The sequence below is a fragment of the Lissotriton helveticus genome, chromosome 3_1 (genome assembly GCF_964261635.1).
Source record: "Lissotriton helveticus chromosome 3_1, aLisHel1.1, whole genome shotgun sequence".
Lineage (NCBI taxonomy): Eukaryota > Metazoa > Chordata > Amphibia > Caudata > Salamandridae > Lissotriton > Lissotriton helveticus.
Genome location: NC_136061.1, coordinates 808,095,275 through 808,123,178, shown reverse-complemented (window position 1 = coordinate 808,123,178; position 27,904 = coordinate 808,095,275). Strand labels below are relative to the sequence as shown.

Genomic DNA, 27,904 nt, shown 5'->3' with positions numbered 1-27,904 from the left:
ACCCATGTGTATATGATTATGCACACAATACTTTACAAAGACTGTTAATCAGCCTGAGTATATAATATACCATGTAATCAAAGCACAATATGTACATATATACATATATTTACATTTAAACATTATCACATTTTCATAAGTTGGCCATGCTTTCGGATAGATATGCAAGATGTTCTAGCATATAGATGGTATAAAGGCATAACAGAATGACTCCAGACTTATTTCCTGCTCTATTATTTCCCCAAATGAACCACCATATCCTCACCACTATTCATGCCCTTGGGGAACTTAGTAGACAGATCGATTATATATCTGGACTCAAGACGCCTGAGCCTCCTCAACCTGTCTCCACCCCGGGGATTGGATGGGACATAATCCAAGCCAAAGTAGCGCAATTTCGTTCTGTCCCTTTGATGATACTCGGCAAAATGCCTCGCTACAGGGTAAGTGGGGTCCACTTTGTCGATAGCCCTCTGATGTTCAAGCACTCTCAGTTTAAGTTGGTTGATGGTACTACCAATATATCTGAGACCGCATGGGCATATCAGACAGTACACAGCGTAGGTGGTACTGCAGGTGATAAACTTATTGATTTTCTTAGTTATTCCTGCATCAGGGATATCATATTGCAGGACCCTACGGCTGTTGCTACACGCTTTACATTTCCCGCATGGGAAAAAACCACTCATGGTTTTTAAAGTGTTGGTATTACTTTGAGTGGGTAGGGGTTCTAAATGGCTGTGTACTAGCGCATCTCCCAGAGACCTCGCCTTGCTAAAGGTCACCTGGGGATGTGCAGGCATATCCTCTCTGAGTACCTCGTCTGTGAGCAAGATGTGCCAATTCTTGCGCATCAAGCTCCTCAGTCTGTCAGCACCTGCAGAGTAGGGGGTAATCATTCTAAAGACATTCCCACTGTTCTTATCTGGCGGCCTTGCTTTTTCAGCTAGCAGCTCAACTCTCGAAATCGTTCTCACTTTTTTCAATGCATTGGACAAAAGTGGCTCATCATAACCTCTGGATCGAAAGCGAGAAAGACATTCCGAGGCAGCCGCCTCGAAATCCTTATCTTGGGTGCTGTTCCTTTTGATTCTCAAGAGTTCACCATAAGGGATACTCTTGACAAGCTTCGGTGGGTGGGCACTACTTGCAAACAGGATAGAGTTTCCTGCCGTCTCTTTTCGGTAAAGGGACGTTTGGACTCGACCTCCTTCAATGTGAACCCGTAGGTCCAAATAGTGAGCTGCCACCCCACTAATGGTCCCGGACAGGTGCACATTGTAGACATTGTTATTAAGGATATCGATGTATTTTCTGGCCGATTCCTCTGTACCCTGCCACACGATGAACAAGTCATCTATGTAGCGGTACCAGTGTACCACTTCCCCACTCTCACCATCTTTGTCATAGCTCCTGGGCACATGCTCCTCCCACCAGCCAACGAACAGGTTCGCGTAGCTGGGGGCAAAGCATGTGCCCATCGCTGTCCCAGAGGTTTGTCGATATAGGCTATCTTCGAACAAAAAGATATTATTCTCCAAACAAAATTGCACAAATTCTTTTAGCATCGCATTATGTTGCGCAAACCGGATGGGACGTTTGTTTAGATAATGTTCGACAGCAGATAGTCCATGTCTATGCTCAATGATGGTATACAAGCTGGTAATATCCATCACTAAGAAAAGGTAGTCATCTTGCCAGTCCATAGTGTCCACTCTCTTTAGAAAGTCCTTTGTATCTTGGACATAGGATTCAAGACCCAAAACCAGAGGGAAGATATAATTGTCCACAAATTTGGACATATTCTCTGTTAGCCCACCGATAGATGCCACAATCGGTCGGCCAGGAGGAGTGACATTGTTTTTATGCAATTTCGGCAAATGATAAAAAGTAGGTATCATTGGATTGCTACTTCTTAGAAAAATGTGTTCGTCTTTATCCAGCATGGAGAGGTTATACCACTTAAAGATCAGGTTATCATATTCCCTAATACTAGTGTCATACAGATCTTTCGTCGTGATGGCATAGTATTTTCTATCAGAAAGTTGGCGCATTGCTTCTTGGTGATAGTACTCCCTTGTCATTAAGACGACATTACCTCCTTTGTCCGAGGGTTTTATAATTGTTTGTTTGTCGCTTAACAATTCCTGCAAGGCTTTCTTCTGAGATTGAGTGATGTTACTGGGAATAGAATGGGGAACCTTTCTTCCCTTGACCAACTCCATCATCATTGCTTCAGAGAAGGCGTCGATAGCATCCCAAGGGGACTGGGGAATGAACGTTGAGAGAGGTTTAAACTGACTCCCATCTCTTTCTTGTTCAATACCTTGGGCCACTGCCCTCTCTGCCATATTCATTGCCGAAATATCCATATCAACAATTTCACTACTTTCACTACTTTCACTCCTTAGAGCTTCCATGGCTTCGATACAAGGCATGTCCCGACCAATCAGGGTGTCAGTAGCTGTTATCCTGAGCCCAGGTTTTGACACACCCTTAATATGTGGTCTTAATTTAAAATGTTTGTGTAGCTTCAATTTCCTCGTAAACTTGAAAAGATCGATCTTGGTTTGAGTGAATTCGAGATCTGTATTCGGGCAAAAGGAAAGTCCAAGGCTGAGTAACTCTTTTTGCTCATCGGTCAGGAGTTTCTTTGTAAGATTCACCACTGTGAGGTTACTCCCATGATCGCACTGTTCTTCACCAGTTCTTACTTCTTTGTTTTGCGATATGACCGTGTTTGAGGTCTTGTTTTGCCCTTGCCTCTTCCTTTTCCCGCCTCCTCCGCCTCTTCTGGTCCTCCTTCTTCTGATCGTTCCGGAGGCTTGTTCTTGCCACCTCTGAGCCAATTCTGTCGGATCAGCTGGAACTCTGCGTGAAAAGGAGCAGGGATTCTCCTTCTTTCACTCCTTTGTTCTCGTTGGTCATCTCCTGATTCGTCTGCTGTTACCTCTGACTCTGAGGTTGGCGCACTGGAGCCTGGTGTTGACATGGTGCCTTGGATCATGGCCTTCCTTGGTGCGTCATATTTTTTCGCGAACGTCAGGATACGCCCCTGCCGGTAATCGTTTTCGTCACGTTCAAATTTCTCTTGTTTTCGTGACATTATTTTCTGCTGATACCGGACCAAACGTTTTTTCAGGGCTTCCTTAAGTTCGTGCACCCTTGAAGAGTCGCCTTCCCCATCTATGAGGGTTTCCAATGCTTGTATTTCGGCTAGAGCCTTGTCCCTGTCGCTCCATGCGTACTTTACCAAAAGTTTCAAAATACCCTCACAGTATGCCTGGGTGTGTTCTTGCCAGTCCGTTAGCAATTGGGGATCAGGGTGTTCGTACGCCGGTACTGTGTACACTCTTAATCCTCTAGGCACCATTTTTTCATCGATGTAACTACTGAGGCTGGTGGCCTCCCACCATTTGCGGATCTCCCGCTCATGTAATTTCTCAAGTTTAAAAAATAGTTCATTTAACTTGTTGCTCCCATCTCCGGAGGACGGGGCGGCCGCTGTAGCTGTGAGCGGTCTGTCACGTTTTTTAAACATATCCTGCGCCATAGCACGGCGCTCCTGCTCGCCAAACATTTCCATAGTTGCACTAACTCGGGTTGCATTCACTCCATTAAGTGCTTTTACTTCTAACCACCCTGGTTAGAGGCACGCTGTGGTTCACTCTCCTTGACGCTCTGCCGCTACATGCAAAACGCTCCAAACTTAAAAACAAATAAACAAAATTAAAAGCAATGTTTTCGCCCTCAGTGGGCCCCCAAATGCCACGCTGGTTATGTAACTGACATCTGCTGTAGTGACCGCGGCTTAGGCAAAGTTCCAAGCTGCCACGCAGCCTCTCCTTTACATTGTGGAAGCGGTGCAGTCTTACACGGCAGGGCAGCCGTGTAATTTGTTTTGATGCAAAGGCATCTCTTGCTTTTAATTAAAACAGACACGGAACTTACTATAAGTTATTAATTTTCTCCAATCTGGACTCGAAGTCCCAACATGCACTGTACTGCACATATGCACTGAACATTACCCACTGGGGGTCCTGACAAGTATTTAAGATGCTTATTGGAGCCATCTGTGTTCGACTTTGAGCTGCCCATGAGGAAGAGGCTACGGCCTTGAAACGCGTCAACACAAGAACTTTTGCACCTCAAGTGTAGATGCTGGTCTTTTCTGCAATTAAAGCCGGTTTGGTCACAACTGCTGTGAGTGCATCTTCAAGCTTTCGGGCCTTTGCATCAAAACAAATTACACGGCTGCCCTGCCGTGGAAGACTGCACCGCTTCCATAATGTAAAGGAGGGGCTGCGCGGCACCTTGGCACTTTGCCTAAGCCGCGGTCAGTACAGCAGATGTCAGTTACATAACCAGCGTGGCATTTGGAGGTCCACTGAGGGCGAAAACATTGCTTTTAATTAAAGCAGCTGTGGAAAAGTAAATTTTGCCATGTTCTGTGTCCCTACGTGTCACCCATCATATGTTATGTGTGCATGATTAAATATGCATATGCATTCCCCATGTCCGATTAATGACGCAATTACAGTTGTGTCCACCTCTAGTATGCCAGTTTCCAGTTCTCGTGAATACTACGAATATCAGGCCTATGTAAAGCTACGTTGCCGCGTTTCTCAGTGTGCACGTTATTCCATTATAAAGTCCCCGTTTCTAGGCCTCAAAAGGGCCTGGACACCAGATTCAGCTCCTGTCTCCTGAAACCTCGCTGAGGAGCGATACAGCCCCCACCTGTATCCTCGACCCTTCACTTACTTCCTGCCTCGCAGTGCCCGGCCCAGCCTGGCTCAGTCTCTGAGTCTGACAAGAATATGTTATGATTCCAGTTATCAGTTCAGTCCTCCTTCTCTGCATTCCTAAGCTACTGAACTGCATCAATAGTTTCCGTCATTGTCTAGCCTTCACGTCTCCACGTTAGAGAAATACTGCATTTAATGGTCATTTAATATTCTTCATCACGCACTACATGTAGAATAATGCATGGTCCAGTCTTAGAATCAAGTTAGCCTTTCCCCTCCTGACTTCTAGTTTATATCAATATGTTCTCTAAACATCAGATACTAGATACTGTTTAGGTACATGTCGCCCTGACTCTCCAGACTTCAGTCTCTGCTCCTAGCACAGAGTTCATAGCCCCCAGCTTCTCCTAGTGATACGTCATTGCTAGTTTGCGCGCACCATCAGGTTAGAGGTCCCGGCTCCTTAGGTAGCCCCCTCCATGGTTTCCGCCCCATTCATGACATATTCTGTTACGTTTGCATCACATGTCTATGTATACGCCCTGTTACACCTCTTTTCCCCCTTATCTTTCGCGACTACTACGCGTCACACCTTCTGCTACGCCCACTGCAATGTAATGCTATGTGTCTGCGTTATGTATATATGCTCATATATTGTTATTAAAAGCCAGCGCGCTCATCCCAGATCCAGCCCCAGCAGCTGCTGGGCCCTGTCATCCTATTCCTATGCAGGTTGTCCTGTTCCTGTCCTTTATGCTGTAATAAACCTGCAAAACTCCTACTACCTCGAATCTTGACTCTTATTTATTGAGCTATCTGTTATGATATATGTCTAGTCAAAAAGAGAGGTATTATTTATTTATTTACCACATAATGGCGCCCGAATAGGGACTTGCCCTTTCCCCACGCGTCGGTGAAGCCACGCCGACCCCCTGACCCTCTGCAGTCGTGACGGAACTCTTCTGCGCAGTGGCAGATATTTCTGCTCAAGTATCCCTCAGGCCCACGGAGGAGACGGAGGAGGCGGTCCAGCATCCAGACGAGACGGTGGAGGAACGCGGCGAGTCCCGACCAGAGCCCAAGCCAAGAGTCCAAGGTCCGAGGTATCCGGAGGTCCACCCGTAACTGAAGTCCGAAGTCCGAAGTTCGTCGTCCGTCGTCGTAGCAGTCCAGTCCAGTCTGAGGCTTTCCGTTCTTGCTGCCCGGTGAGTACCGTTACTGGGGTGGTATCTAGACAGGGTCAATTTAATTGACTCTGGTCTGTGGGTTGGTGGTACACAGTCCCACAAACGAAGTGCCCACTTCGGTGGATACGGGTCCTGACGTGTCTCTTTATGAGACCGGTAAGTTTCGTACTGTTTCAGCAGTGCATCTAGTTTCTGTTCTAGTCAGTTTCTGTTCTCGAGAAAATTTATGTGTTCTGTTCTCAGTATTTCCAGGTAGTATTCTGTTCGAACTGTTATTTTAAATGTTTTTCATGTATTTCAATGTCGTGGTATGAATGGGGAATAAGTATCGTGTTCATTGTGTATTGTATTGTGTCTAGATTACAGTTCAGTCATGCCCATATTTTCCAAGTTACGTCAGTTAAAAACTAGAAAGGGTCTGCTGGAAGCAGCAGTTCCCGTCCCGCCCAGGGACAGTCCAGGTCACTTTATGTATCAGAAACATGGCATAAGTGCCATATTGTATCTAGATTTATGGGTAGAGTATACCAAACAGTTAGAAGAAAAGTATAGATGGCCCGTATCGGGTACATGGGATGCCGAATGCATCATGCGAGTAGAAGAAGCATTATGGAAAAAGAAAGCCAGACAGTCACAGAAAGATGCCATCGAGTTATGGCGCAAAGAAGCTCATAAAAGAACTGAAAAAGAAATCAGAAAGTCAGAATTAAGTAGAGAATCCTTAAAGCGAGCCCAAGAAAAAGAATTAATCGAGATAGGTGAACAAGTCAAAACTGAACAGAGAGACAGACAGAGGAATGCCCTTATTAGGGGTATGTATCCTCTCCTTGCCGAGGGCTCGCCAAAAGCGACCCCAGAGGCATCCAGTAATTTCCCGCCACCATTAGTTCCGACCAAGCTACGTCACAAACCGACCGCAGCTGATATTTTTATTTCGTCCTATCTGGACGACACAGTCCCTGAATATGCAGATCCTGTTCGCGCTCCGCCAGTCCCTGTAAATCAGGCACATCCTGCTCCTCCAGACACCGGGGCACCCCATGCAGTACCTGCTACGGTACCCCCGGTCCAGCCAGCATTTCAATTTCCCGTTCCGCCACGAAGAATATCAGTCGACGATTCTAGTCTAGGGGCCGCAGGAGGAGGTCCTCCTCAAACCCCGCCGCCACGCAAGCGTTTATCAGCACTCGAATTACATGCTCAAGCATCACAGCGTACTCCCAAGAGTAATAAGTCTGTTGCAGAAATCAGGCAAGCCCTTGGCGAATGTGCCTATGATCCAGTCCCAGGCGAGAATAATATGGTTTTATATTCAGTACGCGTAAGGAGGGTGACCGAGTATCTAGTCACCCTACCCAATATGAAAGAAGATCTAGACAGAATATATCGTTTCATCCGTACAGGGGATGATCCAGAAAGTATTAGTGATGCCATGTCTCAAAGGAAAGCTGAGATCCAGCGTATGATATTAAAGTTTTTAATTAACTGTCTAATAAGAGAACGAGATTACCCGTCTAAAGATCAGGCCGAAATGAAAATCCTGACAAAGTGGAGTGATAATATAGCCGAGGGTAAGCACAATACCATTAGTGCCATGGAGAGTATGTACAAGAAAATCCGTAGAGAAATAATAAAGATACACGAACAACGTAAAGCAGCACAAGTAAGCGAGAAAGAAAGTAACTCTGATACTGAAGAGGTAGAGGACGAGAATCCCGCCAGAATAGCGTATGTAGGAAAATCTAGATTTCCAGATCGCCATTTACGCCTAGAACACAAGTCTACTTTCCATCATCCAGCACCAGAACAAGGTTCACTAGAACAAGTATTCCAAGCTACCGATCACATTCTAAAATCACGAATTGGTTACAGTGAGTTAAGTACCATGCATGAACAGGAACTAGCCCGATCAGCAGTCCGATGGATTACTGATTCTACCACTTTTCCAGACGAAATAGTGGCACAGATGTTTCTGAAATTGCCCCCAACCGAGCAGCGACTGGTGGGTATGTATATGATCCAGCACCTCATTACTTTGTATGAGGGTCAGCACTCTGATCCAGGTCCGTTACACGATATTCTGAACGAGTTACTCCAGTATAGATGGAGAGGCCTAGGTACCGATTTAATTAGTGTCATTCTAGAACAGCGCCACAAATATAGAACGTTTCTGAACCCGCATTTTGTTCATGTCTCACCCCCAGAAAGTAAACCATTTTACATGGAAAGACAGAACCCGTTACGAGAAGTGCATCCAGTTAAGACAGAGGACGGTGAAATGCAACGAGTGTTTGTTTACACCCCGATTACAAAGATGGAACTCCTCGAAATGAAGAAATTAATTCCCTGTCATGACAAAGATCCAGCAGGGTTCCATAGAGAATTAAAAGACATGCTCCGTATGGGAGAATACACTTACCCAGATATCATTAAAATGTTAAAGGTCCTGTTGCCCGCAGGGGTGTATGAAAAGCTAAAGGAAAAAGAATGGGAGGTGGGAGAGAAAAAGATCGATTGGGCAGTTCTAGAAGCTGAAGACAAGGCACGAGTACCAGGTACTGGTCTTGGGGATAAATGTAAAGAATTACCAGAATTATTAATACAAGTTTTACCCAGATTATTGACAACTAGAAAAGAAGACTGGGATGCAATCTCAGCCTGTAAACAAAAGCAAGATGAGGATATTAGTGATTTTTATTCTAGGTTTGAAAAATGCTTTAGCATCAATAGTGGCCTCAAGACAAGTAGTGAGTCATACCCTCATCTCTTTGTTACTAAATTAGTCGAGAATTCAAGTCCACAAATTAAAAATCGAGTTCTGAAAGTCGAAAGTACCTGGCAAGCTAATACCCCGTCCCAGATGTTGCAAATGCTCCAATACCATCAGAATAGAATCAGGGAAGAGCAAGAACACGAGAGAAAACGTATGAAAGACACGAAAATGAAAGTACTAGTTGCACAATCTGTTCCTCAAGACAGTCAGAAGAGGGGTCCGAATCAAGCCAGTCATCTTGCAGCTCCCGTTAAAGGGAACTGCAATTATTGTAAACAACCAGGTCATTTTATAAATGAGTGTGCAGTTCTGAAACACAACATAGCTACTGGTAAGACTAAAGAAAGACCACGTCCGCCTAGACAAGAGCAAGTTTCACAGACTCCTCAGCCACAGAATGCACAACAGACAGTTACAGCACCGCAGCCTATTGCTGCAACACAGCATGTTACATCGCAGATGTACCAGTATGCACAGTCTGAGTATCCAGAGTACCAGCAGTATTCATGAAACAGCCTAGAGAGGGAGGTAGGCTTGCCTCTCATCGAGATACCTGTAGATCAAGAAGGTCCCTATGTTCACAGTCAAGTATTAGGGAAAGACAGAAAGTTTTTGATTGATACAGGGGCAAGTAGGACCACAATTAGTCATGCCGAAGTTCCAGGGGCTCCGCTCTCAGGCTCAAGAAATGTTTCCCTTGGATTTTCAGGAAAACCTATCGTAAATGAGATATCAAAGCCAGTTACTCTAGAAGTAGGTCCATTGTCCCGCACTACTGATCTGTTACTTACTAAGTCATGTCCAGAAAACCTATTAGGCATTAAGACACTGAAAGAGTTAGGTGCAGTTATATGCTGTTCCCCAGAGGGAATACGATTGTTCCTACGTGACTTTAAGGGTCACTATGTATTACGAGATTTTGATCCAAGATTGTCTAATGTTCCGCAGCATTTATGGGCGCAAGGTCCAACTGATGTAGGTTACATGCAAATCACACCCTATCGTGTGACTCTCAAGCCAGGTGTAGTGTTACCACGAATCAGACAGTACAGATTGCCACCCGAGGCTGTAGCAGCCTTATCCAAAATTATTGACGAGCTCATGGCTCAAGGAGTGGTTGTAGAAACTGACTCCAACGTATGTAATTCTCCGATCATTCCAGTCATGAAACGTACTGATCCAAATGCACCCCCAGTATATCGATTAGTGATTGACCTACGAGAGCTTAATAAATTTATTATTCCGCAGTACCCAGTTGTCCCAGACATCTCTTCTCTATTGACAGCCATTGATTCCGAAGCCACGTTCTTCACTGTCATAGACCTCAAGAACGCATTTTTTAGTGTTCCAATTCATCCAGACAGCCAGTTTCTTTTCGGATTCTGTTTAAATGGAAGGAGCTATATGTTCACACGCGCTCCTCAAGGTTTCACAGAAAGTCCTAGTATTTACAGTCAAGCACTTAAGAGACAACTTGATAATGTTCACATGCCAACTGACACTGCCCTGCTCCAGTATGTCGATGACCTACTGATCACAGCCCGTTCTGAACGTGATTGCGAGCGAGCGTCACTAACGGTTCTGTATTTCCTGGCCGAGATGGGGCACAAGGTGTCCCCTTCGAAGCTTCAATTCTGTGTCCAGCAAGTGGTATACTTAGGACACTTACTGTCCAAGAGGGGTAGGCAGTTGACACCAGACCGTATCCAGTTAATAGCGAGTCTTCCCCAGCCCAAGACCCAGAAGGAGGTACGTGCTTTTATCGGCCTTACTTCTTACTGCAGACAATGGATTCCCCAGTATGCATTTCTAGCCAAACCACTGATACAGTTAACGACACAGGAGGCAGCCGTAGCGACTGTCCTCCCTTGGACATCTGAACATACACTTAGTTTCAATGAGTTAAAGAAAGCCCTATGCCAAGCTCCAGTTCTAGCAACACCGAACTACAGTAAGCCTTTTACACTTTTCGTTACTGAACGCGAAGGTACAGCATTATCTGTTCTCACACAAGATCAAGCAGGACAATACAAGCCCTGTGCTTATTTTTCGAGCACATTAGATCCTGTAGCCCAGGCTCTGCCTGCGTGCCTCAAGTCAGTTGCAGCCACAGCACTAGCTATCAGACAAAGTGATTCCATAGTCTTAGGACACTCCTTGACAGTACAAGTTCCACATTCTGTGGAAGTTCTTTTAAACCGAACACAAACTCAGCACTTGACAATTGCACGTTTAACAGGTTATGAATTGACACTGTTCCAGCCACACATAGAAATCAGACGCTGCAACGTTTTAAATCCTGCTACACTGTTACCATCAGTTACTTCGAATCCTGACCCACATGACTGTGTGGAAGTAGTTAACATTACGACAAATTCAAGACAAGATCTGACAGATACTCCGTTACCAGACCCCGACCTGACACTTTATGTGGATGGTTCATGTATGAGAACTAGTACAGGAGAACTAGTCGCCGCGTATGCAGTGACTACTGACACTGAAGTTATTGAAACACACCGTATTGATACCCTGTCCGCTCAAGCAGCAGAGCTAGTTGCTCTGACACAAGCCTGCATACACGCCAAGAACTTGAAAGTTAATGTTTACACAGATTCACGTTACGCATTTGGAGTTGTACACGACTTCGGAGTGCTCTGGCAGGAGAGAGGTTTCATGACCTCTCATGGAACCAAGATTCAGCATGGTCTCCTTATTCAAGCTCTGTTAGATGCCATACATTTACCGACATCTATTGCTATCATGAAGTGCAAAGCACATACGAAAGTTACTGACATTATTTCCCAAGGTAATGATCTAGCAGATCGCACAGCCAAGCTTACAGCACAGACTCCAGACATTCAAGTTAAACCGACACAGACACATACTCCAGATCCGACTACATGCATGACAGTTAAGGACCCTACTCAAGATGTCATAGATATCCAGTTACATGCTACTCCCGATGAAATCAAGAAATGGTCCGAACAAGGAGGGGTCCAGACAGATCAAGGATGGTTAACGAAGGGTAGAGCCACATGGTTTCTCCCCGACTCTATGGTTCAAGTCATTATTAATACCGCACATAGTCCAGCACATTTAGGAGAAAAAGCTATGTTAGATAGTATCCAGAACATTTGGTTCAACAAGCACTTACGAGCTGCAGCTAAGCAGAAAGTCCGTACCTGTATGATATGTTGTCAGTTTAATCCAGGTAAAAGTGTCCCGGTGGAACAAGGTGGTTTCCAGCCCCCTGACCACCCTTTTGAAGTCCTCCAGATGGATTATATTCAGATGGAGCGATGTCGAGGTTTCAAGTATGTCCTTGTAGTTGTATGCGCTTTGTCCAGGTGGACGGAAGCATATCCAGTCCCAGATTACACAGCCGCGACCACTGCCAAGCAGTTGGTTCGTGAGTTCTTCCCCCGTTATGGACTCCCTAGAGTCGTATATTCTGATAACGGCCAGCCATTCTCATCTGAACTCATGAAGCATGTTTCCCTTTTGCTAGGGTACCAGTGGAAGTTCCATTGTGTACGCCATCCTGAAGCAGCCGGTCTCGTTGAGAGACATAATCAGACTCTGAAAATCCGAATCGCCAAAATATGTAAAGAAAAAGGTGTGGACTGGCTAGTAGCTCTGCCAGTTGCTCTATTTTATATGCGCATGGTCGCACATTCCAGATCAGGTCTGTCCCCGTATGAGGTCGTTTTCGGCCGCCCCCCTAACATGTGGGGTACTCCTAGACCCCGAAGTATTACCGATGTTTCAAGTAATATGCTGACAGATTACCTAGCTTCCTTGATGTCTGCCCTCAACTCATGTCGTTCACAGGTTGCCGCCGCATTTCCAGACAATACCGAGGTGGCACCGCACGAAATCGTTCCAGGATCCATGGTGATGGTCCGCAACTTTGACAGATCAAGTCCGCTGGAGCCTCGTTGGAAAGAGCCCCGACAGGTCCTCCTCACCACCCGTACAGCCGTGAAGTTGGAAGGACGCAAAGGCTGGGTGCACCTTTCTCATGTTAAACTTTTTAATGGACTGAAACCCGTCTTAAAGAACATTTCCCAGGATTTGAAGGATTGCCAAAATATTGTTCTCAAGGACTGTCCCGCAAATGACATTGCTACAACCCCTCCCCTGTTAGAGAAAACTCCGCAACAGGAGTACAAGCTAAAACTTCGGTCTAGTAAAATAAGTCAGTCAGTTTGATTGTCTAAGTCCTCCCCTAGGTGAAACGGTTAGACTGTTTCTGACATGTATAAAATAGACCCCCATAGTGAGAGAGTTAGTCAAAACTCAATCCGATGTATCGTTTTTCTATGTTTCATATTGTTTTTCAGCCTTATGATTTCCTGCACCAGTTATGCATTTTTCCTGTATTTCCCAGTTTTTCATGTAAATATGTCTGCTAATGCTACAGTAGAGCACACGTTTAGTGATCTGCCTCCTCATGAACTCTCTTACCGCCTCGCTATGCGAAATAACTCATTTATCCGCATGTTACATTACTCACACCAGACCAGCAATGCCACTAATTGTTGGGTGTGTGGTCGACTCCCCCTTTTCCAGACACCGAAGGGAGTTCTGCCACTCTTTCCTTATCCATTCTCACATAATGGTTCGTGTGGAGCATGGTCCACGTTAACGTCATCCTCAACAGATATGTCTTTTCTTAACAGTACATGTTTCCCAGACAAGCAAGGTCTTCCCCACAGAACAGGGTTAGATCTAGAAAATGAAGTGTATAATTTAGGTAATTATTCGTCGAATTTCATGGTCTTGAATGTTCAGTCTGATACTACTCCAGACTTACCTGCTATTTCAGTACTACCAGTCAAAGGCGAATTATGTGTCCGAAATAAGGGTTCCGTACATGTAGGACATAGTGATTGTACTACTATTGTCAAGTATAGTGACAGTGGGAAATCTATCTTTAAAGCTTCACGTCATTCTTATTTTATTTGTGGTCAAACCGCATATGTTCGTCTGCCCCTCGATTGGGAGGGAACCTGTTACATTGCCTTCCTACTGCCACCAGTTTTCCTAGCCCCACTTGATTATCATAGAAATACACATCTAGTACACATTAGACATAGAAGGGAGTCCCCAATTGTCGATTATACTGAAACTGCTCTAGAACAGTATACAGATTTCAATAAAGGTTTCTTTTTCTTTATAGGACCTATCCAGAATAGTAAGTTAATCCGTAGATTAACCAGAACCCTTGAAGCTGTAGTAAATGAGACTGCCTCTGCTCTAGGTAACCTAACCGAAGAGCAATCTGCTATGAGATTTGTCGTTTTACAGAATCGTCTCGTCCTTGACGTCATACTGGCCGATAGGGGCGGGGCCTGTAGAGTCATCGGATCTAGTTGCTGCATTTTCATTCCAAATAACGCGCCGTCTGTTTATTCAGCTATAACCAGACTCCATAAAATTGCCCATCTGATACACCAAGATCCAGGCACCTGGACATGGTCCGGTTGGTTCTGGAATATAATTTCCGCATGGGGATGGAAAATATTGTCCTTTCTAGGTATTGCAGTAGCGATCATATTCAGCTGCTGCCTCTGTATACAATGTGGCCCTGCGATTTGCGGCATTTGTGCTACCTCTTGTATTCCTAGTCCCAAGCTCCGTTCTAAATCCCGTTCCAGGATAATTCGAGACGAGCAAATGATACTGTATGAAATGATAGACGGTATCATGAAAATTGATGTTTCCTGATGGAAACGTAGTGACAAGGAGGGAATGTGGAAAAGTAAATTTTGCCATGTTCTGTGTCCCTACGTGTCACCCATCATATGTTATGTGTGCATGATTAAATATGCATATGCATTCCCCATGTCCGATTAATGACGCAATTACAGTTGTGTCCACCTCTAGTATGCCAGTTTCCAGTTCTCGTGAATACTACGAATATCAGGCCTATGTAAAGCTACGTTGCCGCGTTTCTCAGTGTGCACGTTATTCCATTATAAAGTCCCCATTTCTAGGCCTCAAAAGGGCCTGGACACCAGATTCAGCTCCTGTCTCCTGAAACCTCGCTGAGGAGCGATACAGCCCCCACCTGTATCCTCGACCCTTCACTTACTTCCTGCCTCGCAGTGCCCGGCCCAGCCTGGCTCAGTCTCTGAGTCTGCCAAGAATATGTTATGATTCCAGTTATCAGTTCAGTCCTCCTTCTCTGCATTCCTAAGCTACTGAACTGCATCAATAGTTTCCGTCATTGTCTAGCCTTCACGTCTCCACGTTAGAGAAATACTGCATTTAATGGTCATTTAATATTCTTCATCACGCACTACATGTAGAATAATGCATGGTCCAGTCTTAGAATCAAGTTAGCCTTTCCCCTCCTGACTTCTAGTTTATATCAATATGTTCTCTAAACATCAGATACTAGATACTGTTTAGGTACATGTCGCCCTGACTCTCCAGACTTCAGTCTCTGCTCCTAGCACAGAGTTCATAGCCCCCAGCTTCTCCTAGTGATACGTCATTGCTAGTTTGCGCGCACCATCAGGTTAGAGGTCCCGGCTCCTTAGGTAGCCCCCTCCATGGTTTCCGCCCCATTCATGACATATTCTGTTACGTTTGCATCACATGTCTATGTATACGCCCTGTTACACCTCTTTTCCCCCTTATCTTTCGCGACTACTACGCGTCACACCTTCTGCTACGCCCACTGCAATGTAATGCTATGTGTCTGCGTTATGTATATATGCTCATATATTGTTATTAAAAGCCAGCGCGCTCATCCCAGATCCAGCCCCAGCAGCTGCTGGGCCCTGTCATCCTATTCCTATGCAGGTTGTCCTGTTCCTGTCCTTTATGCTGTAATAAACCTGCAAAACTCCTACTACCTCGAATCTTGACTCTTATTTATTGAGCTATCTGTTATGATATATGTCTAGTCAAAAAGAGAGGTATTATTTATTTATTTACCACACAGCTACGGAACTTACTATAAGTTGTTAATTTTCTCCAATCTGGACTCAAAGTCCCAACATGCATCGTACTGCACGTATGGACTGAACATTACCCACTGGGGGTCCTGACAAGTATTTAAGATGCTGATTAGAGCCATCCGTGTTTGACTTTGAGCTGCCCATGAGGAAGAGGCTACGGCCTTGAAACGCGTTGGCACAAGAACTTTTGCACCTCAAGTGTAGATGCTGGTCTTTTCTGCAATTAAAGCCGGTTTGGTCACAACTGCTGTGAGTGAGTATTCAAGCTTTCAGGCCTTTGCATCAATATATATATAATCTCCATCATCCTATAAATCCTATAACTACATGTATATTTGCTTACCCTTGCAGTTCCATTCAGAGGCAGGGACACCTACCTTGTGTGATGTTGATGCATATGGAAAACCTCAACCCTCCCCTTTTCTTCATTCACTATCCTCATTCTAAGTCCTCCTTTTTTAAAATGCAGTCTCTTTTATTCCAGTCAATGGCCACACCATCTGTTTCTGATTTGATGTTTTTCTATTGGGTAGTGCTGATAGTGGCACATGCCTACTGCAGGTTACAAACCAACTTCAATGAGATGCCAGTCAAGGTTGTTTTTAGTATACAGCATAAAAGTGTCACAAGGCCTTCTGTCTGACCTCTCTGGTTCCATTTTGGGCCTCCGCTTTGGTGTTACCCCATCCTAGATTGTGTTATGCAGCTGCCCTGGCAAAACATATCCCCTGTGCATCTCATAATAATCTTACCAGACATCCACTCTGCTTTACTCTCCTCTACTCTGAATCCCCAAAACACACCCACACTCCACTTCCTCTTCTTGCACTTGTTGAAGGTGTATGTAGACCCTAATTTGCAGTGTGAATTCCTTTATTCTGGAATATGGTCTCAGTGTTTGGTCTGCACCAAAGCCGGCAATGCAACTAAGAGATAGTTGCTATGTATTTTCTTACAGGTCCATTTGGCGGAAGAGACAAGTGCAAAGTTCAACTGCAAAAAAGCAGGAGCATCAAAACGAGGACCTGATCCTTGTTCAGTACTTGTTCCCTTTTATGTTCAGACTAATTTGACTTTTGGATGGATGGCTGTGGATGTTCCATTGCCCTATAAAATTCGTTACAGGAAGATCATATTTGACCCTTGTCAAGGTCCCAATTTTTTAAGATTTCAAAAACATCTCTACCAGAGAACTGTGCAGGAAGTGAAAATGATCTAGAACAACATTATTATGACATCCAGAATCACCGTTAGTCCAGTCAAACTGGTGTAGACGTGGGCAAAATTCAAACAAATCTGCGTTAGTGGGTTTCTACTCAGGAATAGGTACTGTTTGACTTATCGTAAATTGGGTTATGGGAAAGACCCGAAAATCACATTTCAAAATGGTAGCATGTAAATATATAATAAGGCATATTAAGATGTTTTAACTAGAGTGTTACTGACACAAATTTGACTTTTTAAATATAAACTGATATACTTAAATAGTCGCTATAACTTTGATTGTGAACTTGTTTTTCCTTTCCTCACAAGATATGTCTATCCTTGAACAGCAGTGTCCTATTTGAAAAAGGGAGACTGGATGATGGAGAGAAGATTGCGATGTTGGCTGAACAATGAGCTGAGGGCATCAACACTGCCAGTCGAAACCATGGAAGTGATGTAGTTTTAAGTTCTGGAAGCAGAGTTCATGTCGGAAGAAGTTTACTGGCAAGAAATATATTGAAGTTAAGAATTGAGAGGCAAGTACAGCATCTATTGCAAAGGGAAGTGCTCGAATAGCTCTGGGGCATTCTGCAGAGCGGCTGACTGTTTGTTTTTGCGAAACTAATGTGAACTTTTTGTGCAAGCTCAAGCCGAGAACAGACCATGTGTATGTACGGACAATGGAATTCTCTGAAACTACAAAAAGGTGCAATTAATGGTCGTTTCTTTCGGATCTTCATGCCGCAGATTGCGTTACCACCAATTTTGCAGTGTAAACTTTCTAAGCGGGAGAAACATCCCCAAAGAATATTTAACTGTTAAACAGCAAACTAAGAAGTTGAAAGTAGGACTTCCAAGTAATGAATAACAACATAAAGCTTTTCTGAAAATATGTATTAACCGGACTCGAATGAAGAATAAAAAATGAGCATTGCATACCTATTAACCAAAATGGAAGAATATCTAAAAAGGAAGTGACATCCAAGCATACAATCCTAAGAAAATGAAAAGGAAGCCTGCAGAATATTATGGACCTGGTATAATTATATCGGGGAAAGTGGAAATAGCTGATGTGGTAACACTTCGTGAAACAGCTAATAACATTTTTCCAATTAATAATTCCAAGCCAAAGGGTTGTGATATTGAACTGCAGAAGATCTATATAATAGAAGCTGCAGCAAAATTAATCAAAAGTGATGTCAAGTCATCTCTGAAAGAAAAAACGTACATCCAGCTACAAGTGACATCAATGCTGAAAGTGCTTTTGATTACCTTCCAAGTAGTTTGAGATTGCTATGTTCAAAGTTATTAGTAGGAGAACATGTCTCAACTAATGTGGGTGCAACAGAACATTATGCAAGCTATCTGCCCAAGAGCCTTAATATGTCCGCTCCAGATCGGTCTTGGCGTTTAACAGCACCATAGCTTCAAATCAAGGTCCTTATTGACTTTTTCATAACCTGGGATTCTGTTCTTCCTAGAAATGAAGTTGCAAAATGCAAACTTTTTGCTGCACTTGACAGTGGGTCCAGTCCCTTATTGGATATGGGTGAGAGTTCTACAATTGTGTTAGCAGTAGCAATAGTGTTGACCACAACATCTTCAACCTAGATGGTAAGAATAGATTAAAAAACAGTCCAATGAGTAACGCACTGAGGTTGTTGAAATACAATCTACTGATCATTATGTCCTGGATGACTGCTCACTATTGCAATGCACTCAATGCATACAAGAATATTGCGAACTCCTACGCTACTTTCACGTTTCGACACTATAGGAAAGCTATCATTGTGTTCGATGGTTACTATGATCCATTATCCATAAAGGACTTGACCCACAGAAGGGAACGGAATTCTCAGATGAGCACAGCTGTCAAATTTACAAAAGATATGAAGTTTGCTGGCCAGAAAGATAAGTTCTTGTCAAACGAACAGCTAATCATTTTACTCATAGCCGAGAAGATAAGGAAATATCGGTGTACAGTGCAACATGCTGTTGGAGATGCTGATGTGGATACAGTTCTAGCTGCGATTTTGTCTTCCAAACATTCATCTACTACCACTATAGGGGAAGATATAGATTTTCTAATTATTCTATTGTATCATTCCAATAACTATGGTTTCAAATTGTATTATCATAGCAACATAAAACAAGGTTATCTATGTATCCTGTATATGACATTCTTGGTATTCAGGCCTTGCTCAACACCGACATGTGCAAGTACCTGCTATTTCTACACGCCAATACAGCTTGCGACAACTTCCAGAATTTTTTTAATTGGAAAGGCCAAAGCATTCGCCATCTACTAAAGGAAAATGAGCTCCAAGTAGTTATAAACAATTTCTGTTCGGAAGATTCCCAAACGTTGACATTAAAAATACTGGGAAGAAGGCACTGTTGGTTTTGTATGGGTGCAAGGAAAATGGATTCCATTAATACACTTCGTCATCAAATGTTTTTAGGAAATGTAGTAGCTGCCAAAACATTTGTTACACCAGAACAACTGCTGGCTACCGAGTCTGCTACAAAGTAACACAGCATTCGCACCTACTATCAAATTAGAGCTTGGCTATCAACCAAAGAGACTCTCAATCCGAAAGAATGGGGTTGGTATGAAAAAGGTACTTAATTTTGGCCCGCAATAAGTGACTTGCCACCAGCTCCGGACATGTTACTGAATATGATATGTTATTCCTGCACGACACACTGTGCAACCATGAGATGTGCTTGCAAAAATAATGTGATGCCCTGTTCTGCTGATATGGAGATTGTCAAGTCAGTGGCTACGATAAATGTGAAACTAAATGTTAGATCGGGCATCCTTGGCATGGTTTCCCTGGTATTTTTTTGTTACTGTGTGTTGGGTTTTGGTTTTGTTGGCTTAGGTACTCTGGGCACTTTGCCACTGCTGATCAGTGCCAAAGTACAAGTGTTCCCTATGTAAATTATGTTTATGATTGGATATCCATGACTGGCACATTTGATGTACTAGTAAGTCCCTAGTAAAGGGCGCTATTGATGCCCAGGGCCTGTAAATTAAATGCTACTAGTGGGCCTGCAGCACTGATTGTGACAACCACACAAGTGGCCTTTCAAATATGTCTCAGACCTGCCACTGCAGAGTCTGCGCACCCAGTTTATAACCGCCATATCAGCCTGGCAAATGCATCCACTTGCCAGGCCCTAACCTATTCTTTTCTTACATGTAGGTCACTCCTTAGGTATGCCCAAGGCTCCCCGTGGTCAGGGTGCAGTGTATGTGAAAGGTAGGACATAGACTGGAGTGTTTTTCAAGTCCTGGTAGTGAAATACTGTGTATTTTGTTTTTCACTATTGCAAGGACTAGCTCTGCCGTAGGCTATCATTGGAGCTGCCTTGTAACATTTTCCAAGTGTAACTTTCAATTGGGAACAGCTAAAGATTTAGAGTTTGAGCTCACTTAAGCTCAGAATTTAATAACACACCCCCATGAATAAAGGTGGTTTTTAAATTGTGTGTTTGAAAATGCCACTTTTAGAAAGTGGGCATTTTCATGTTTAACTATCCTGTGTGCCTCTGCCTGCTTGTGGATTCACCGTCTGGTTTTAGACTGACAGGGGTTATTTGTGTAGTTACTCCAGACACAAACACAAAGGGAACTGAAGTATGCCCATCATATGCTGATGGGTCATCCTGGGCTGAGAGTGGTGGGAGAAGTGGTCACTGACACCTAAATAGGCTGTGGTTGCTCTACACCATGGGTACTCACAAACTTTCTCTCGGGGGCCAAATTTACAGTGTGGTTTGTTTCCGAGGGCCGCTCCGGTGGGGGCGGGGTCAGGGGAGGAGGGGGCGGGGCTAGATCAACAAAAAAACCAATGACCATGAAGTTGATCACAGGTCCCTGCAGCGGATGCCTTCTTCGACTGCGCCACCACACCCGGCATACACACATCTATCTCCCTCCCTCACTCCCTCCCTCTCTCGCTCTGTCTCCCTCCATCCCTCTCTCTCCCTCCCTCGCTCCCTCTTTCTCTCTATCCCTCGCTCTCTCCCTCCCTCACTCCCTCCCTCGGTCCCTCCCTCCCTCGCTCCCTCCCTCCGTCCCTCCCTCGGTCCCTCCCTCGGTCCCTCCCTCCCTCCCTCTCTCCCTCCATTGATCCCTCTCTCTCTCCCTCCCTCCCTGTCTGTCGGTCTCTCTCACTCCCTCTCTCTCACTCCCTCTCACTCCCTCTCACTCACTCACTCCCTCTCTCACTCCCTCACTCTCTCCCTCACTCTCTCCCTCACTCCCTCTCTCTCGCTCCCTCTCTCTTTCGCTCCCTCTCTCTTTCGCTCCCTCTCTCTCGCTCCCTCTCTCTCGCTCCCTCTCTCTCGCTCCCTCTCTCTCGCTCCCTCTCTCCCTCCCTCCCTCCCTCTCCCTCCCTCTGTCTGTCTCTCTCTCTCACTCCCTCTCACTCACTCCCGCCCTCAGTCCCCGCCCTCACTCCCTCGCCCTCACTCCCTCGCCCACATTCCCTCGCCCATACTCCCTCTGTCGCCCTCACTCCGTCCGTCTGTCACCCTCACTCCCTCGGTTACCCTCACTCCCTCGGTTACCCTCACTCCCTCTGTTACCCTCACTCCCTCTGTTACCCTCACTCCCTCTGTTACCCTCACTCCCTCTGTTACCCTCCCTCCCTCTGTTACCCTCACTCCCTCCGTCGCCCTCACTCCCTCCGTCGCCCTCACTCCCTCCGTCGCCCTCACTCCCTCCGTCGCCCTCACTCCCTCCGTTGCCCTCACTCCCTCCGTCGCCCTCACTCCCTCCGTCGCCCTCACTCCCTCCGTTGCCCTCACTCCCTCCGTCGCCCTCACGCCCTCTGTTACCCTCACTCCCTCCGACGCCCTCACTCCCTCCGTCGCCCTCACTCCCTCTGTTGCCCTCACTCCCTCTGTCGCCCTCACTCCCTCCGTCGCCCTCACTCCCTCCGTCGCCCTCACTCCCTCCGTCGCCCTCACTCCCTCCGTCGCCCTCACTCCCTCCGTCGCCCTCACTCCCTTCATCGCCCTCACTCCCTCTGTCGCCCTTACTCCCTCCGTCACCCTCACTCCCTCCGTCACCCTCACTCCCTCCGTCACCCTCACTCCCTCCGTCACCCTCACTCTCTCCATCGTCCTCCTCTGTCGCCGCCCTCCCCCTGTCTCCCTTTCTCGGTGTCCCTCTCCCTCCTTTACCTCTCCCCTCTCTCTCTTTCTCCCTCTCTCCCTTTCCCTCTCTCCCTCTCTCTTTCCATCCCTCCCTCTGTCTCTGTCCCTCGACCTCCCTCTGTCACCCTCTGTCATCTCACCCTGCCTGTGTGTCAGCCCCGGGTGAGACAGCTTCCTGACACACACAGCCGCACCTAAGCACTTCACAGGTTGTTAAAGGCCATTTGCATGCTAATGAGGCTTTGTTGTATTCCACCACATCTTAGGCCCCTGCAGCTCCACTCTGGCTAAGTGAGAATCGCCCGATCCTGGCTCCCACAGAGCAGCAGAGACTCTCAGAGTCGCGCTGCAGCAGACAATCTTTAAGAGGAAAAAAAAATACATTGGTAGGATGTCTGCAAGGTCCGCGGGCCGCCAGGAAAGGCTTGCCGGGCCGCCCCTGGCACGCGGGCCGTACTATGAGTACCCATGCTCTACACAATGCGGACTCCTCCTCCTGTAGAGAAACTAGATCAGGGAGGGCAGAACTGGTTTTACTGAGCAAGAGACTTTCTGAACAAAGACTTTAAGGAAAAGGGGGTATATTAGACCTAAAACTCCAGAACCTTAGATTGCTTCTGGACTAAGAGGACCCTGCCAAGAAGAAGAGCTGAAAAGCTGCCAGGAGGTGTGCGGCCCCCTTTGCTGTGTATTGCTTTGCTGAGTGGACCTGCAGTTGCTACTTCTGTCTGTGGGCAGTGTAATGGACTGACCTTTTGCCCTGCAGTAGTATCCTGCTTAAGAAGATATTCAAGGGCTTGATGTATAGCTTGCCTCCTATTAAGAAGTCTCAGGGACACAAAGACTTAATCTGCAGCTTCCTTGAACTCCACTGCTGGCAGTTCTAACCTGGCTTGTTGTGCTAAATCCAGATCTGGGCCCTTGGAGGTTGTTCCTACTGCAAAGAAATACAAGAAACTGATTAAATCTGCAAAATCAACACTTCGCCATTCTTGCGGCTGAATTTTCCGACACAGCACCGCTGTGTGGGAGAAATTTCTGACACACAGCCACGTGCAGCCAAAGAAACCCACATAGCGCCTGCCAGCGGTTTAAGGAATCGCCATAAGCCAAGTCCTGCGCACTTCAAAGTCTGAGACCACCGCCCGACTCCGGCAGCAAGCCCTGCTGTGTGGCTAAAAGAAACGATGCATCATGGGACAGCGGCTGGAGAAATTGATGCAGCACCTATTTACCGCTGCTACATTGACCTCCAGCGCGTCCGGATTTACACGCATTGCACCTGTGCACTATGCATGTCCGACGCAGCACCCGCAGACCAGAACCATGTTAGAATCGATTAATCACTTCTCCCTACAGTACAGATTCGAAGCATCACTTCTCCTGTGTGCAGCAGAACTGTTGCATCGCCTCCCCAAGGACTCAGAAACTGCTGCATTGCTGTGTTTTCCGATGCTTCCCTCCACTGCGGCTGTTTTCCCTTGTGGAATGGAATGGAATGGAAAGAGGATTTATATAGCGCGATGGCTGCCCAGGGGCGTCCCAGTGCTGCAAAGGGGGTTGGGTTGAGCAGGAGAGGATGGAATCTGTGGAGCAGAGAAAAGATTTAGATCAAGGTTTTATTGAAAAGCCAGGTTTTAAGAAGTTTTCGGAAGGTGAGTAGATTAGGTTCTGATCTGATTGGCAGAGGGAGAGAGTTCCAAGTCTTGGATAGATTGTAGGAGAGCGAACGGCCTCCACATCTGGCTCTTCTGATGCGAGGTACGGAGGTGAGGTGGGAGGTTGCGGACCTGAGAGGACGAGAGGGATGATAGGCCTTCACCAAAAGGCGATTGATGGAAGGGCCTGTATCCCAGTAGGAGCGGTGTGCAATGCACATGCTCTTGAATTCGATCCTGGCTCTTACAAGGAGCCAGTGGAGGTCCTTCAGTCTGGCTTTGACTGAGGTTCGACGAGGAATGTCCAGAAGAATTCTTGCCGCGCAGTTTTGGATAATTTGAAGTTTATTAAGTGTGGACTGTGGGGCCCCAAGGTATAGGGCGTTGCCGCAGTCGAGACGGGAAATAATTAGTCCTTGGACCATGATCCGTCTTGAGTGGAACGGGAGAAGGGGGAGAATCTTTCGAAGTAGTCTCATCAGCCCGAAGCAGGTGGCGGCAAGCTTGGTTGCTTGGTGGTTGAAGGTAAGAGTTTGGTCAAGCCAGACGCCAAGACTCTTGATTTGTTCCTTGGGTTGCGGGGGGCTGCCTAAACAGAGGGGCCAGATGGGATCGATGGAATGCTTGATGTTGTTTCCCAGAAGCATTACCTCTGTTTTGTCCCCGTTGAGTTTTAAACAGGAGCCTGACATCCAGGCGGCAACCGCTTCCAAGCATTTATGTAAGCTGTGGTGGGAGTTGAGAGGGGGATTCTGACGCATTTGAGGTACTATGTGTAGAAATCACGCATCCATAGATTTCTTTGGACTGAATTGCTTGAAACCTTTTAAAAGTCATATCTTGAATTGTGTATGTTCGATTTTTGTCATTTCGGTCTTGTTTGGTTTAGATGAAGACACTTTATTTTTCTAAACTGGTTTTGGTGTCCATTTTTAGTGTTCTCACTGGGTTGCTGTGCGTGTTTTGTGCAAATACTTCACACATTGCCACGGAGATAACCCGTCTGCTCGTGCCAAGCTACATAGGTGGTGAGCAGGGGGTTATACAGGGGTGTAACTCCGTTATCTTGACTAGAAGGAAGCATGAGTGAGGCAGATGATTGATTTTTGTTATCATGTTATTGCATTTTGGGTTATCATGTTTTTGGCTTATCTGATGCAATTGGTTCCTTATATGCCAATGTTTAGGTTTTCTTTAAAAGCTTATCACATGTATTATTGCTATTCTGAATTATACTGCATGTAAATTCATTTTTTACCTCTTTTTTTAATTTTTATAGACATAGTTGTTTTCCATTTTCCCGGACAAAATGAAAACCAATCCATGTCTACCATTTTTAAATGTGATTTTTGTGGCTTTGTCAAACAGTAACTATATCTGAGTAGAAAACCAAGTAAAACACTTCTGTTACAATTTTGCCCAGGTTTGATAGTTATTTTTCGTAGTTTGACTGGACTACAGCTGAAAGGAAGAGAGCTTGAATCAAATTGTTTTTTTTAAAAAAATATTCTTTATTGTACTTTTTCTTATGAGGACGTTGCAGTACAGTAAGAATAGAAAAACAAACACTCCCCCATCCTCCCACCACAGCCCACCCATGATTCAAATCACAACTAAATGTATCATAGCACAAAGAAGGCAATAAATATGTATATAAGCCAATGCAAGACTCCGGTGAGTCTAGTGCATATTGAATTCTCAAATTCAAAGCATCCCTTGTCTTTACATTTTCCATACCAGCTTCACCCATTCATTAGATCTCTACTCTTTGATCTCATTTATTCTCCAGCTCATCAGAGCCCAGATTTCCACGTCTCTTTTCCAAGCTCTGCATCCCCTCCTGCCATTTTCATCCATGCACCGCCAAGAATCTACCAAGCCATTGATGCCCAGTTGGTGGCTCAGGGGCCAGCCAATATGTGGCCAAACAATGCCTTAGTACAGTCAAGGCAATAAATAAAAATATCTAGGCATGCCATGGCACTTCTATATCACTCACCCCTAAAACCATCAGCTGGGGAGATAGAGCTACCTGAAATACCAACTGCTCTTCCAGCATCCTACCAATGTCTCTTTTAAGAGTATCGAGCTTGGGACAGTTTGCGAGCATGTGAACAAGGTCGGCTGCAAAGCAGCCACATCAAGGGCAGTGTAAACCGGCAGATCCCACCACCACTTATTTATTTATATTTATTTATTCAGAGTTTTATATAGCGCGAACAAGATCTTTACAGATATCAGAGCGCTTCACAGAAACTACGGGTGAGGATAGCAGGAGGGTGTCGCAACATAATATTGGGTGCAATATAAAATTCAATAGCATGATCGGATAGCAGTCAAGTGCCGGTAAAATATCAATAAACAAACAGGTAAACGATAATATAAGACGATAATGAGTCTTTGATCCAACTACAATAGAAATCAGGAGAATTCAGGCTAAAGGGATGGCTTATGTCAATATCTAAAAGTTACAGGGAGCAAGAGGTAGGGACAACGAATTTCATCCGGCTAACGTGAATAGTCTAATAATAGGTAGTGAGTGAGTAGCATAATAGGATCGACTAATCATCATAGAATAATGGCAAGCAAAGAGAATAAAAGGATCGAAAACAGGAATAATATGATATAATTTGACATTAGACAATCAGGTAGCCAATGATACCAAAGTGGTGCAAAGTCTCTGATCAGCAATCTTAGCTGGGGTAAGTATCGATTAAACTAGGTTTGAAAACACTGCATCTGTAGGTTGGCCGCAATAAATGATGTATGAGCTAAATATAGCGAGTCGTCACATTCCCCAATCCCAACTTGTAAAAGGCCATGCCAGCGATCTATACGCTTAGTGAGATCGTCCACCGAATTAAACTGATTTCTATTTGCCTTTTTTTTAATTTCAGAATCATATGTGAACATTGATGACACCTAACTAGTGTGAAGCAGGTAGAACTGACTATTTCCTCCTGCTTCTCCTTTGAGACTTTCTTTATAATCTCTTCTGAATTGGCTTTCAGGTATCGCTCTCATCTCACGTAGGCTCAAAACCTTGTAGATTGATCAGCTAACAGCACTTAGTTTATGCTTGCTGAAAATCGACCACACACTACTTTACCAAATACACAGTTTTTGCCAGGAAATATTAACTCTTCTCTTGATGAAAATACACAAATTTTACCTCAAAATATTAACGTTTTATACAGTGGCTACAGACAGAAGGCAAAAGAGCAGGAAAAGGGTTGAAAATGACCAAAGGTGGTTGGGGTACTACACCCTGGCTTCCACCATCTCTTTAGCACAGCCTTGCACTGACACAGCCAGTCGCAATGTTTCTTAAAATAAACTATGTGCCAACCAATTACTAATGCTGCCCCTGATTAAACTGCATCAAGATGACGACTTCATCCTAGAGAACTATTAACTCAACAAAAATCAAAACAATACCATAAAAACTGGGACTACGCAGACACAAAGACCTACTAATGATAAGTGACTGAAAAGACTATGGAAATGTCAAAGGACATTTGGCTCATTAAGGGGAATTTTCTCAGTTATCAACTGAGGCAAGCACAGAAAAGCAAAATGTGCTCAAAACTGGTCTTTACAGACGTTTGCTAATTATAATTGGACCCACGTTACTAACAGATAATATGGCCATTGAGGTAGGGTTCAGTTAGAGGAGAAAAGGAAACTTTGAGGTGACGCATGCACTAGATGTACTGGGATTAAACTGGGTGGTCTACAAAGGGATGGACCCAGACTAATTGAGCACTATTTTTCTACAAAATTACTACGACCAGAAATACTGGATGTAGAAGACCATCATTGAGACAAAATACCTCTAAATAGGATTTTACAAGAATGTTCCTCAATAAGGGATATTCTAGCCTGCCTATTAACAGGTCTCTCCAAAACAACAAAGGGATCAAGTGCTGAATAGCACTATCTGAAAATGACTAAGTGACAGCAGCGTTGTTCTGAGACAGTATCGACTGAAATAGTTCTCGAAAAAATAGTAGATGTTAGAAAGGTTGCTGTCCAACAACAGGACATAAATACTGCATTCCAACAAGTCTGTGAATGTTACACGTACGCACAATAGTGTAAGTTACACATAACTTGTGCTGAAAATAACTTGGGTTTTAATCATCTGCCTCCAAAAAGCTACTCCTCATCTTGTTAACGTGCATTTCATGTA

At 44.9% G+C, this 27,904-nt stretch overlaps 1 protein-coding gene across 2 annotated transcripts in view; it reads right to left on the bottom strand.

Moving 5' to 3' along the window:
- The window catches only part of TSG101 (tumor susceptibility 101), a 268,789-nt gene that overhangs the window by 30,258 nt on the left and 210,627 nt on the right, over nucleotides 1-27,904 (bottom strand). The gene's annotated exons all lie outside the window — the stretch shown is intronic.